The sequence below is a fragment of the Homarus americanus genome, unplaced genomic scaffold (genome assembly GCF_018991925.1).
Source record: "Homarus americanus isolate GMGI-L3 unplaced genomic scaffold, GMGI_Hamer_2.0 scaffold23617, whole genome shotgun sequence".
Taxonomy (NCBI): domain Eukaryota; kingdom Metazoa; phylum Arthropoda; class Malacostraca; order Decapoda; family Nephropidae; genus Homarus; species Homarus americanus.
The window spans coordinates 1118512-1131928 of NW_024720711.1; the positions used below are offsets into that span (position 1 = coordinate 1118512).

The 13417-nt window shown below is 42.3% G+C and overlaps 3 non-coding genes across 3 annotated transcripts; 1 reads left to right on the plus strand and 2 right to left on the minus strand.

Annotated features, from left to right (window-relative positions):
* Positions 1-11992: 11992 nt before the first annotated feature.
* On the minus strand, positions 11993-12066 carry Trnai-aau. The gene has a single exon. It is a non-coding gene; the product is annotated as a tRNA-Ile (tRNA).
* Positions 12067-12594: 528 nt separating this feature from the next.
* Trnai-aau lies at positions 12595-12668 on the minus strand. The gene has a single exon. It is a non-coding gene; the product is annotated as a tRNA-Ile (tRNA).
* A 372-nt stretch (positions 12669-13040) lies between these two features.
* On the plus strand, positions 13041-13113 carry Trnai-aau. Its single transcript has one exon. It is a non-coding gene; the product is annotated as a tRNA-Ile (tRNA).
* The last annotated feature ends 304 nt before the right edge of the window (positions 13114-13417 follow it).

The window sequence follows — 13417 nt, forward strand, 5'->3', positions numbered from 1 at the left end:
ACACTGTCCATTGATAGGCAGCTGACCTGGACAAATACTCAATACTACACACTAACCAAGTATCTTAAGAGCTCCACTACCTCACTTTAGCCTTCACTCACTGTGGAAGTCTACAATACTCTATCACTGTGTCGAACAATATTTGACTTTACTCATTGATGGAGGAAACTATTTCAGTGTTTGTGTAATGTCGTTCTTGCTAGTTGAGAATATGGTAAAATATTTGTTAAGAGTTCTCCTGGCGGGGTTATTAAGTGTTAAAGCTTCCCCTTTCGTTGGTGAGTTAGTGTAGTTATCAGTGACGTCAGCCTCATCTCAGTTTTATTTGTGAATATTCCGGTTGAGTTAGTAGTTCGCTTCAGTCATCCCTGGGAACGTGCCTTGATATGCCTTATTGTGGGTGACGTTAGATCTTCAAAGAGCCTCGATACGAAGCCATCTGTTTTCATATCACGTCTCGGGTCGACTGTCAGAATACGTTATAACATAAATTTACGAGAGACTCTGAGAAAGGAGTTACCGAAAAAAACATTCTCTGGCCCTCTTTAAGTACTTGAGTTATATTCTAACCCTTTTTGCGATAGTGCTGAAGAGGCTGCAAGGAAATCATTGGTTCCATGTGTGAAGTTGTGCCCTGCTGGGCCAGGGACAATAGCGAAGTGCGCGCCAAAAATGACGAGAGAAAATGGTGGTGGTCCAGAACTCTATAGAAAAAAATATTGGACTCTCAATAAACGTCGGTGGTGTAAAAAGCCCGCCAAAAACGATGCGGGGAAAAAGTTGGTGTTCAGATTCTCCCTCAGATGACGAGGGAAAAATTCGTTGGTGTAAAGTACCCGCCAAAACTGACGCGTAAAACATTGATTGTACTGAGCACGCCAGAAAGAGCGTGGTAAAACGCTGGTGGTTTACAGATCTCCATAAAGGAAAGAATATTGTGTGTAAGGTCGTGGCTACAGTAGAAAGTTCGCCAATATACCACATGACCCTGCAAGGGCTTCAGGACGGTGGCCAGAAGTGATACACAATGAGAATCGATGTCACAGTACAGTACACGGAGCACATGGTAAGTGGCACGGGCAAACATATGGTTTTAGAAACTCACCGAGCATGGCGCAGGAACCATCACTATAGCAGGAAACTCCCTCCAAAAGTGACACTGGAAACAGGTCTGCTCATAACGGTATAAGAAAACATGGATGTTAAAGGAAATCCGCCAAATTTGACGCGGAAAAACATCGACGTTATGTGAAATCAAATTCTACTGAAACGACGCGGGAAAACACCCATGGTATATACTACCCCCTCCCCCTCTCTTATGATAAACAGTGGCGGTGTGGAAGTATTTCCGGCATGACGACGCCGTAACTTCTGGGACAACGAGCGGGATTGTTTACAGCCGCCTTTACCAGGAAAAAGTAAATCGCATTTCCTTACAGTTATGATTTTTAGGAGAGTTAAAAATCGCTTTGTTTTCTCAGTAGAGTTGCAGAGTCCGGGCGTGTGTGTGTGATACCCTGGGGAACATAACATACCGAATACCTTAATTTGTATTGTAAGATGGCTTGAATTATATCCTTGTATATTTCAAATGGAAGAACAGCTTTCATTAATATACATACGTAAATCATGTATCAAAATATCATTATGTAACTTTGAATACACTTGATTATATGCATATTTGTGTGAGTGTTGCAGTTGTACACACGCTAGGGTGGGTCTGTGTTCCCAGCACTGAACATTGTTGGCATACTGATGAGACCTATAGTTTATTAAGTTCTCCTCCTGATAGAAGTGTACGAGTGTATGACGGCCTACACACACACACACACACACACACACACACACACACACACACACACACACACACACACACACACACACAACACACACACACACACACACACACACACACACACACACACACACAGTTAGTTATTCCTGAAATGAATCTATAAATTTTAAGGTAGTATTTTTTACTCTGTCGACATAAGTATGTATCAATACAACATCAATAATATAAAATAAGATTCTTGTGGCCATCGACGGGAGTATTGACCGGTTGAAATTGGTGGAAATTAATGGTTTTAGGTGAGAATTTTGCATCTGACACTGGCTGATCCCTACCATTCATTCTACTCTTCTTGTCCCTCTCATCTCCTTCCTTTCTCTTCTCTTCCCCCTCCCTTCTCTCCTCTTCCTCCTCCTCCCTTCCCTCTTCTTCCTCCTCCTCCCTTCCCTCTTCTTCCTCCTCCTCCCTTCCCTCTTCTTCCTCCTCCCTTAGTTTAAGGCTTGGTTTAGAGTTAGGTTGATGTTATTTTCCTTCACAAATATATAATATCGTAGCCGCCATTAACACAAGTGTCTATACAACATCTTAGTCACATGATGTAATTTGCTCTGTTTGAGCGTCAATCTTAACCCTATTCACTTTCCCTTACAAATTGTTCAACTTGATTTACTGTTCCTAAAAGAAACTCAGATTCTTCTTCCTCCTCCTCCTCCTCAACCCCCTTCTCCTCCCTTCCTTTCTTCTCCTCCTCCTCCTCCTCCTCAACCACCTCCTAACCACCTCCTCCTCCTCCTCCCTATCATCACCCTTCCGCTCCCTTGGTTAAAATCGCCTTTCAAATCTCCTAAGTCTTTGCTACCATATAAAGTGTCAAGTTGCTTTTAAGATAAACTCAAACGTTTCCTCTCCTCATTTCATCTTCCTTACAACTCTCCTGTCACTATACTGTCCAATACTCGTACTGTACTTGTGTTGTGTCTGTCATCCCCCCCTTTCCCTTACCCCTTCTTCCTCCTCCTCTCATCTCACCTCCCTCCTCCTCTCCTGTACTTCCTCCCTTCCACCTCCTCCTCCTCTCATCTTACCTTCCTCCTCCATTCCCTGAGAGAATTCTCTCAAACCTCCTCTCTCCTCTCTCACCTCCTTCTTTCTCCCTCACCCCCTCTCCCTCACCACCACTTCACAGTCGACAACTTCATCATCTGCCACTGTGGATTAGAACTCAACCCTTATCTCTGGCTCTCCACCAAACCCGTCTCATCTGATCCTTCTTGTGGATGCCACTTCACACCAGAGTCCTGAACCATCCCTCGAAGGATTCCTCCTTTCTTCCTTTTCCCTCTTCCTCCTTTCTTCCTCCTTCTCCTTTTTTCAATCTTCTCTCTTTCATCCTCCTCTTCGTTTTTCTCCTCCTCCTCCTCCTCCTTTTCCTCCTTATTTCCTCATTTTCCTCCTCCTTCCATCATTTTCCTCCTCCTTCCCCATCCTCCTCCTCCTTTTCCTCCTTCCACTCCTTCCCCTCCCCCTCTCCCTTCCCCTCCTCCTCCTCTCCCTTCAACACAAGCGCACCACCACTGAACCTTTCTCCAGTATGGTAAAAGCCTTGAGGAGCAAAAAATAAAATATAACTGGTCATTTGATATTCATATTACAAGAGGCGTCGGTAAAATGAGATGACCTAATTAAAAAATGATAAGTGACCTCATTTTCTTCCTTTCTCCACCTTCCTCCTTCCCCTTTCCCCTACCTCCTCTCCTCCCTCACCCCCACAAACAGCCAGGATGGACCCTCAGGAGAAGCCTGTTAAGGAAGGCAACTGCTGCTGGTTGTTTTATGTTTTAGTGAGGTCCTTTTATGAACCATTTGTGGAACTCACGTAATTGAGTTCGGATCTCGGCGTTGACCGGGGCGGGAGCGGGGTGGAGTCACTCGGTGCCTCCTCTCTCCTGACACTGCTGCCAAGATGTCCAGTCCTGGGTGGGTGAGGGGGGAGTGAGAGAAGGTGAGGGAGTGTGGGAGGAGGAGAGGAGAGCAAGTAAGAAGACTGAGAGAAGATAAGGAGATATAAGGAAAGGAGATAAGACAAAGGGAGAAGAGTAAGAAGAAGGAATAGGAGAAATAGGCGAGAGAATTAACGAGGTAGAAGGAGGAGGAGGAGAACGAGAAGGAAGGGGAAGATAAGGAGGAGGGCAAGGACGACCATATGCCACTCTTTATGACTTACCAATTTCCTGGACCGAGATGACAAGGAGAGAGATAGAGTGACGGGAAAATGAAAGACGGTGATGGAAAAGATACTGGTGACGGGAGACAGAATGAGGGAAGGAAGTACGGAAGTGACGGGGGAGTGAGGGGACAGGAAGGAGTGAGGGAGAAGTACAAAAGTGAGGAGATAGGGGAGAGAGAGAGAGAGGAGTGAGGGGGGTACAGAAAACCCAGAAAGAAAAATACATAAAACGAAAGTAGTGAATTGGAAGAGAAAGTCACGTGTAAAAGCGGATTGGAAGAATGGAGGAGGAAGATTAGGCAAGGCAATAAGTATCGGAGGAATAAGAAAGGAGAAGGTGCTGATAGCAGAAGAGATGGAGAGTGCTAGAGATAAAGGAGGTTTACGAGACACAGATGTAAAAAAATTTCCCTCGTTGACACTCGCTTGCCTCTCCTCTGATAACATGCAAATTCCCATGTCCTTCCTCGCCACCTTCGTCTTCCTGTGGGTGTGGCCCTGAGGTGTGGTTATCAGGTGTGGCCTGAGGAGCATGGTGTGTTGGGGGGGAGAAGAGGGTGTTGTGGGGGCGATAAGAGGAGGAGGCGCTGGTGTGGACATAATATACAACGCCCCACCCACCATCAAGTGTGTGTCGATATGCACGGGGCAGCCACCAAGCATATATCAAGAAAACAATGGACCAGTTTTTGAGGAACTTACGCGGTAACCGTAGAGTAACATGTTGGTACAGAGTTACTTTTTTTATCACAGTAAAACTAAGATCAAGGTGACAGCTGAGGATTAAGGCAGCGTAGGTAAGAGTTGAGTAAACACTGTTCTTGTGTGTTGATGACGCGAGTGGAAAGGCGGGCGGGGCGGGGGCGGTGCAGCGCCTCGCATTACAATTACTGTTGTGTTTACGTCAGGGTATGAGGCGGGTGACGGACGTGTGAGAGAGCAGCTCCGTGTGGCTGTGGGTTTATTAACGCCAGAATGAAATTATGTTTACTTCAGTTATTACGCAACGCAACGTTTCACCTGTTTTGAAGGGCTTCACCGCAAAACCTGTGTTTTTTGGAGGGTTTCACAGCACCGCATGTGTTTGGTTGAATACTTTTGTGTTGTGTGAAGTTTACATTTAGTAATTAAACTCTCAGTACTGTCAATTCACAGTTGGCGGAGACCTCTGGCAGCGGTGAGGCGAATTATCAACATGCGTCACCAACCCACGCAGCGACTGGTGCAGACACTCTTTGACCGAGTATGACCTGACCTGAGTGTGTGTGTTGATATATTTGATTAATTCCGGCCTCGTGTATACTTGTATGTTACAGGATTTGTGTCACCTCTTCTCAGCTTCACTTTTCTCTCATTCATTGCCATCGCCTTTTCCCTCTTTTCCTTACTCACTTTCCTCCTCATTGCTCCCAAAGTTTCCTGCTCTGCCTTTTCCCCCTCATCTTTTCTCCCTCCTATAATTTTTCCTCTCCTTCACCCCGTATTTCTTCTCTCAATTTCCCCCTGATATCTTCCCCTCACTCTAAATATTTGTAATTCTCATTTTCCTCCCTCGTTTTATTTCCTTCATTCGTCGTCTCCCCTCTTGCCTTACCCCTCCTCACTCTCCTCCTTCCTTCCTCTCAAGTGACCAATTCCTCCGTTGCATCTTCGTCAGGTCATTTGTACGAGAATTTTCCCTCACTACATCTTAGGGAAATTGCTCCTCTGCCAGCCGTACAAAACACTCTAGTTAACTACAGGTATATTCAACTTGACGATCCGCACCTCAGAGATGAGTCGTATGGAGTGCGTTGATTGGTTGCTTCTTATGTATGAGCTGCGTTGATTGGTGTTGTCATACGTAAGAGCTATGCTGATTGGTTGAAAAAAAAACACAGTACTGTGTTTAAGAAATGTAAAACAAACTAAAATAAATGAATTCTGAAATGAAGATAAAAGGTAATGAAAATTAACCTAACGTAAACGATTCATTGAGTAATATCTTCACCAAAAATGTACAAACAAAATAATACTGAAATTTAAACAATTATACAGATATATATTTCCCCACACAAATGTTTAATATTTATTCACACAAACGTTTAGAGAAAGTGCGGGATAAAATAACAGAAACACACTTGAGTCATTCTGCAGACGGCCTCATGCTCATTTAACTTCACGTGTTTACTTAAAAGAATTTCAAGAAACGTTCTCTCTGAGGGACAGCTACGGGTGTACTGAACCTTTATGAGTTCACCTGTGAGCCTGAGTCCTGACCTGTCTCTAAGGCTCCTGGAGAGACTTGTGTTAATCCCACACACCGTATGCATGACAAGAGGTTTACTTCAATACCACAAATGAAGATTGATCACTGAGCTTTAAGTACAGTGCTGAAAGTAAACTTGCTCTCATCGCTAGTTTTAATTAACGTCACGGTAAAGAAAATCACTTGATTTTTTTCCTTTCAAACGACAATCATGCACATCTAGTCCCTCTTTCTTTCTTTCTTTCTTTCTTTCTCGCATACACCTTGATAACAGCTACCGAAGTATGAGACCTAACCTGATCATACGTCATGTTACTAAAAACCCACCAACACCACCACCATCGCCACCACCACCAACACCACCACCACCACCAACAACCACGGAGGTAGAAGAAACCTGGAATTAAAAACCTTCAACTATTTTTTCCGCGTTTCTAGAAGTCAGTACGCGAGCCTGAATTATTCATTGACCACCAGATGAAAGTTTTGCTTTTCGTCTTTCAGATTTGTCGACGGTGAAATCAGGAAATTTTAAAAAAGATTGCTGCAAGCATTGAGGGATTGAACGTGGGGAGATTAATGTAGTCATTCTTTGTAAAGGTTCGTAAAATATGCAGACTTTTAACTGTTCATTTGGTGTTGTATTGTTATTAAAATAGTCTATTATTTTATTCAGGGGAAAAAAGTTAACTTACCGATTCTTGATAAGCTGAGTCAGGAAGGTGTAGTACAGTATTCGTGCCCTTAGTATGTTACGGCTGTATCGAGGAAAGATAATTCTCCCACAATGGTGTTTCTAAGGCTGATAAGTAAACGTGAAGTGAATGCTAATCCGCGCCCCTGGATAGAGTGGTCGCTCCCTCTCGCATTCAAAACAGGGAAAAGCGAAACGGATATAACAGACAGCTCAGCTTCTGGTCGTCTCCACAGCGAGTGTTAAGTGTGAACAACATCGCTTGGTACAGGAGAGATAAAAGACGAATAAGATTATAATGGCAGGCATAAAAACATAGTAAATTCTAGTTTCCAATATTACAGCGTGTACCGAATAGAAACAAATATACGTTACAGAATAGATGAAGTATGCTAGATATGTACAGAGGATTATTTAGAAAAATATCAATATAATAACGACAGAGGGAGAATACAGTAAAGAAGACTCAATACAGCCACGTTTCTCCTATCAAGCAATCTTCAAGTTGCTCTCAATGCGTGGGTCGGAATTTTTCAAGCAACACCAGAGATTCAGTGTTGCGTCTCACCCACTTTTTTCATCACCATGGAGACGAGTGACCTTGGTAGAAGCTGGCGTGTGTCAAGCCCAGTCGTCCCAGAATTGCGGTGGACTTTTGGTTTCTTGTAATCTTCTTAGTTATGCCATTTGACCGCCTGGGGAGGAGAGTTTACTTGGCTGGCCAGTTTTTACTCCCATGCCAGGAGTTTTCACGCCAAACTACATATCAACGCTGTGTGTCCTTCTGTTAACGCATTACTTACTGTAAACCGTGTGTGGTATTGTTTACTTAGGAGCAGTGAGTCTAGAGGAAAACTGTGAGTCAGATGTGATATACCTTATTCAAAACCTCAAGCAGGAATTCTGCTCTATCGGAAATTACTTTAATAGTCTGCTCAGGTCTGGGTAATAATATTGTCAAGTAATAATTGTGTCCTGCACCCATAAGCACATGAGTGAAGTCTATTTCAATCGACCACCATAATAACATTCATGTTAGTAAATCATTATCACTCCAGCGTTGATTGAGAACACCTCGTGGTATATTCAGACAACAATAGGTACACAAGTACACTTCCCAAAGCTATTTACTGTTGATTGCTGTTGTACCTGGTGTCTGTGGGGAGCCTTCAACTCCTTGACACTTGACACTCATGGACACATTACTCCTCTTGGTTCAGTGGAGTTAGGTAGGAAACAATCTCAGCATCCTGGCAGGGGTACACGCCCCAAGAGCCTAGCATCTGGACTTCAACCTCCACACACCAAAATATATGCTGAAGTCCTGTATAAAATACATCTCATTTTACACTTTTCTTTAACCACTTACCATCATAGTATTTCTGGTGCTTGTATGGGGGTTAGGTTAGGTTAGGTTATGTTAGGCTGTTCTGTCAGAATTTGCAGAAATTGTGTTGGGAGTTGCTAGTCTTGGCGTAACCCCCAACGACATCATCATATCGCCTCGGTTGGACTCTATCACAATTCTCAGGTGAGTCGTTTCCGCTCTGCCTAGGGTGTGGGCGAGCGTCTCCCTTTGTTTGGTACCAGGGACAGTGTCTAAAGCAGGCTGGTACGTTTCTGTAGAATTATTTTCTTTCTGCATTCGTATATCTGTTAAATAATTACCCAATGAATTTTTTATCTGGAAACAATTTGCACACAAAATCTCAACAACACACACACACACACACCTCTCTCTCTCTCTCTCTCTCTCTCTCTCTCTCTTCTCTCTCTCTCTCTTTTACTGCTCTTTTTAGCTTGTTCATGTAGAGTTTTCAAAGGGAACAACAGATGGTCACGTCTCTGGGCCTGACTTGGCTTAGTGTTACCATAAGAATTTAATGTATACATGACCGTGTTGCATTAATGTAAACATGAGGCTACCCTACCGCACCCACCACCGTCTCTCTCTCTCTCTCTCGTACCTTACCATTTCCTTTAGTTAGAACGAACGGTACAACAAAGAATTATACGATTCACCGCAACGTCAGAGTACTAAGCTTGAACTCATTTGTGTTGTAAAGTAACATCTACAAAAATGTTCTTAGTGCTACAGTGTCAATTCCTCGAGTACGGAAACTGAATTCCCCCGAGTACACAAGTATCGTAAGCACATCTGGTCACACAAATTTTACTTGACCCTTTTTTACTCTCCCGTCTGACCCCCCCTACCTCTACAGCCCCACCACCTTCCTTCCATCCCTCCCATCTTCCATCAATCCCCCTCCTTCCTTTTACATCCCTCCTCCTCCCTCTTCTCCTCCCTCCCTCCCTCTTCCTCCCTCCCTCCCTCCCTCTCTCCTTCTCTCCTTCTACTGCCCCCCTCCTTCTTCTGCCCCCTGAGGAAGTAGCTAAATCAATCTTGACTGGAAGATAATCAAATATGGTGGATGGGGAGCAGATTCCTACCGATTGGCTAATACCCTCGGGAAGGCAGACCAGACGCTGCCCACAAATCTTTACTGAACTAATTTGATCGAGAGGTGGGAGGGGGTGGATGGGAGGGAAAATGATTCGAAAGTGATTGTTGTAGTGCAGAGGAGCTTGCAAGTGGGGGTGATGGCCATCTCGACCCAGCCACCAGGTGTAGAACGTCGTGTTGATAGGGAGACGTGTTGGATTTGGTGAAATATACAGTTGAATTGTACGTTAATTGCCGTAAATCATATAGACATTACTTGTAAATTATGTAGTTGAAATATACAGGAACTGAAGAATATATGAATATTTTTTTTTAAGTTTCGTACCTCAGTTATATCAGTTACCAGTAAAATATTCCATTAACTGTAAAAGATACGTCCAGAAAAAGCAGTAAGTAGCTGCTGTAAGATACTCACACACACGTGGTATACACTTATTACTTATGAATTACAAAGTTTAATCATAAAACTCTTGAGGTAGAATCAGCCACATCTTGTTATGAGGGTAGTTGGGGCGGCCGTAACACAATATTGCCAACATTCCCAGGCCCACACAGGAAAATTTTGATAGAGCTAAAACGTTCCGTAATCGAGCATAAGACGCAATATCTGCCTTATTGGTTCTCAGGATTTCTCTAGGAGATATTCCGCGGACTTGGTAATATTGGTCTGCCAAATTTAATGTAATGCTATTTCATATTTTCCCCGAAGGAGTTTGTGAACTTTTTTTTTTTGCGAATTCCTTTACAGTGACGTATTGTAGTGTTTTTATTTTTTTTATTTTTAGTCTCGCCAATAATGAGGACGAAGGAGGCAGAATGCGTTTCACTGTCCATCCGTCTGTCTCACATTAAGGTCTATCGTTAATCAACTATGCCAGAAAATCATCCTGAAATTTGATACATTTATTGCTCGTCGACCATACTGTAGATGCTCATGGGATTTTAATTTCACATTCAAGTTGTATTTTATAAAGAAAAGTGTCTTGTTTTGAATACCACTGGTTATAGTTGTTGGTTTTCTAAGACCACTGTGGAAATAAGCTTATAGTGGCTTTCTTGGGTTTTCATTGGTTAGATTGACTGACTGCTTACCATTATTTGTTCACCTGCACTTTAGAGACGTGTTCCTGGGGACCTTTTCCGAGACAGCAGCGTCAGGCAGGTAGCTGGAATAGGGTGAGGTGAAAGTTACACACACACACACACACACACACACACACACACACACACACACACACACACCCAAACTAACGTATGCGCCACCAGCCTCGTCGTCTTCTCTCAACTCCACCCAACAACGTCAGCTAGAGAAGGTACAGAAAGGGCCTGCAGAATCATGTTCGGAGCAGAATACTCCGGCTACACCAACGCTCTCTCCACTCTGGAAATGCCAACCCTCAGTGACCTCCACCATCAAGCACTGGAAAGGTTTGGCCGTGGACTACTGCACCACCCTCGTCATCCCCACCTCCTGCCACCGGCAGCCCCCCACCAACTCGCGCAGTCCGCCACTACAAAATTCAGCCCATAAGAGCCCGCACCGATAGATATAAGAACAGCACCATCCCATCTATTGTTAAAATAATAAACAACTCCTGATTTATGTTCTGTACAGCCCTGTAAATGTATTCAATGCATATTATATCATTATGTCTAAATCACATGTAAGTCTGTATATTTTCAGCCACCGGCTGCTCTATTAATAAACCGTTTATTATTATTATTATTATTATTATTATTACACACACACACACACACACACACACACACACACACACACACGAATATGTTTTACAGCCCCAGGACCTCCGTTACTAGGAATAGAATATGAATTTGGTTTCTATTTCTGGCGCTTTTCGCTGGTGGTAACCGAAAGAGAGAGAAGAGAATGCAAGAACAACGAAAAAAAAAGAGGGAGAGAGAATAATTAATAATAATAATACACACCTGGTACTGCTAATAGTACTCCGCCAACAAAATTACACATTGTAAACATTAGCATTAATTAGTAAACAGTGTTGACAAACATAGACCATGTGTGCTGTAATCAGTAATGCCTTGACTCTTGTTTTGAAGTTAAGAGTAATTCTTGAATTTGGCAGAAAGAAAAGTGTGTGTGTGTACATCCATGAGAATGTTTTTGTCCTTTTTAATCGTTTTGTATGGTTCTATGTATGTGGCTTTGCTTTAAGTATTCATATAGGTAAGTTCACACTTTAACGCTTAACCAAATTTTTACGTTAATGAATAAATAATACTGTAAATGTTGGAAAAGCTGCGGCTGACACAGGAAATGTTACGTTTGTGGTTTACAGAAAATATTGGTACAGTATAGTGATGATTTTGTTTGCATATACAGTATATTTCATCCAAGGGAACTATACATATTGTCATTCTTCCGATACCTGCTGTTGACACGTGGTAAGAATAAGCACACGTACATTCTTGTCCTAGCAGTATCGCATTTGTATGTCGTCATGTAGGCAAGAACAAACAATAATTCATGGCTCTTCAGTCTAAAAACTTACAAAAAGAAAAAGAAAATACTCCAAAAAAGTAATTTCCACTGGCCCATAAGGGGATCGAACCCTCGACATCCGCGTTATTAGCACGGCGCTCTAACCAACTGAGCTAACAGGCCACTTGTTTTTAAGTGTCTTGTCGCCAATGAAAATATTGCCTTAATTGTTTATATCGTTACCATAACTGTTGTAGGAGTCCATTTATTAACAACAAAAATAGATTGATGTAGGAATAAACAAATGGACTCTTAAATCAGTCGTGGTAACGGTAAAAAACAAGGAGTATACCAATATTTTCAAGGGCGACAAGTCTCTTTTGCTCTAAGTGGCCTGTTAGCTCAGTTGGTTAGAGCGCCGTGCTAATAACGCGGATTCGTCCCCTTACGGGCCAGTGGTGGTTAATTTTATTGAGTATTTTGTTTTTCTCTTTTTTTAATTTTTCAAATTGGAGAGACATTAAATTATTGTTTGTTCTTGCCTAAATGATCATATGTAAAGACAGCATTGCTAAGAGTGTACATGTGTTTAGTCTTGTCAAGTGTAAATTGCAAACTGCTCAGGGTTATATAAGTCTCCAGACAACAATAATTTAATGACTACAATCTTACAAAAAAGAAAAGAAAATGATTCATAAAAAGAATTCCCACTGGCCCGTAAGGGGATCGAACCCTCGACATCCGCGTTATTAGCACGGCGCTCTAACCAACTGAGCTAACAGGCCACTTATATTGCAAGTATTTAGTCGCCTCATTTTTTCTTTTTTTTTATTATTATTAATTTCACCACTTGCCAGCTCACTAACTATTCGGTTGGTATTTTTATCCAGTGTTAGTACAAGGAGTAACTGGACTCTAGGAATAGACTAGGAAACTTGTGATGTTTGGTAGTGAGGGTCACACTGGATAACACCCTTATCACTGGCTATAAACGACGTGTATTTATTGTTGATATCACTGTTGTTTGAGTCCAATTATTAACAAACAAACAGAATGATGTAGCAGTTGATAAATAGACTCGTTCTCCAGTCATATTAACATTAAATACACAGTATATAGCAAAATTTATTCAGGTGCAAATTCCCATGTTTATATGTGGCCTGTTAGCTCAGTTGGTTAGAGCGCCGTGCTAATAACGCGGATGTCGAGGGTTCGATCTCTTACGGGCCAGTAGTGAACCTTTTATGGTAATTCTCGTTTTTTGTCAGAGTGGAGAGATATTTAATTATTGTTTTTCCTTCATGATCAGAAGTCAACATAACAGTGCTAAAACTAGACTGTACGTGTGCTTAGTGTTAAGTGTAAACGACAAACTGCTCTTGTTAAACAAGGCTCCAGACAACATTTATTAAAAGTAAACAAATAAGACAATATCAAGTATCAAGTAAACAAAACATTATTCACAGCGCTTAAAACTTCATTTGTCAGTTGACAGAGAAGTCTCTTGTGTATACTAACATCATTATAGTCTGTC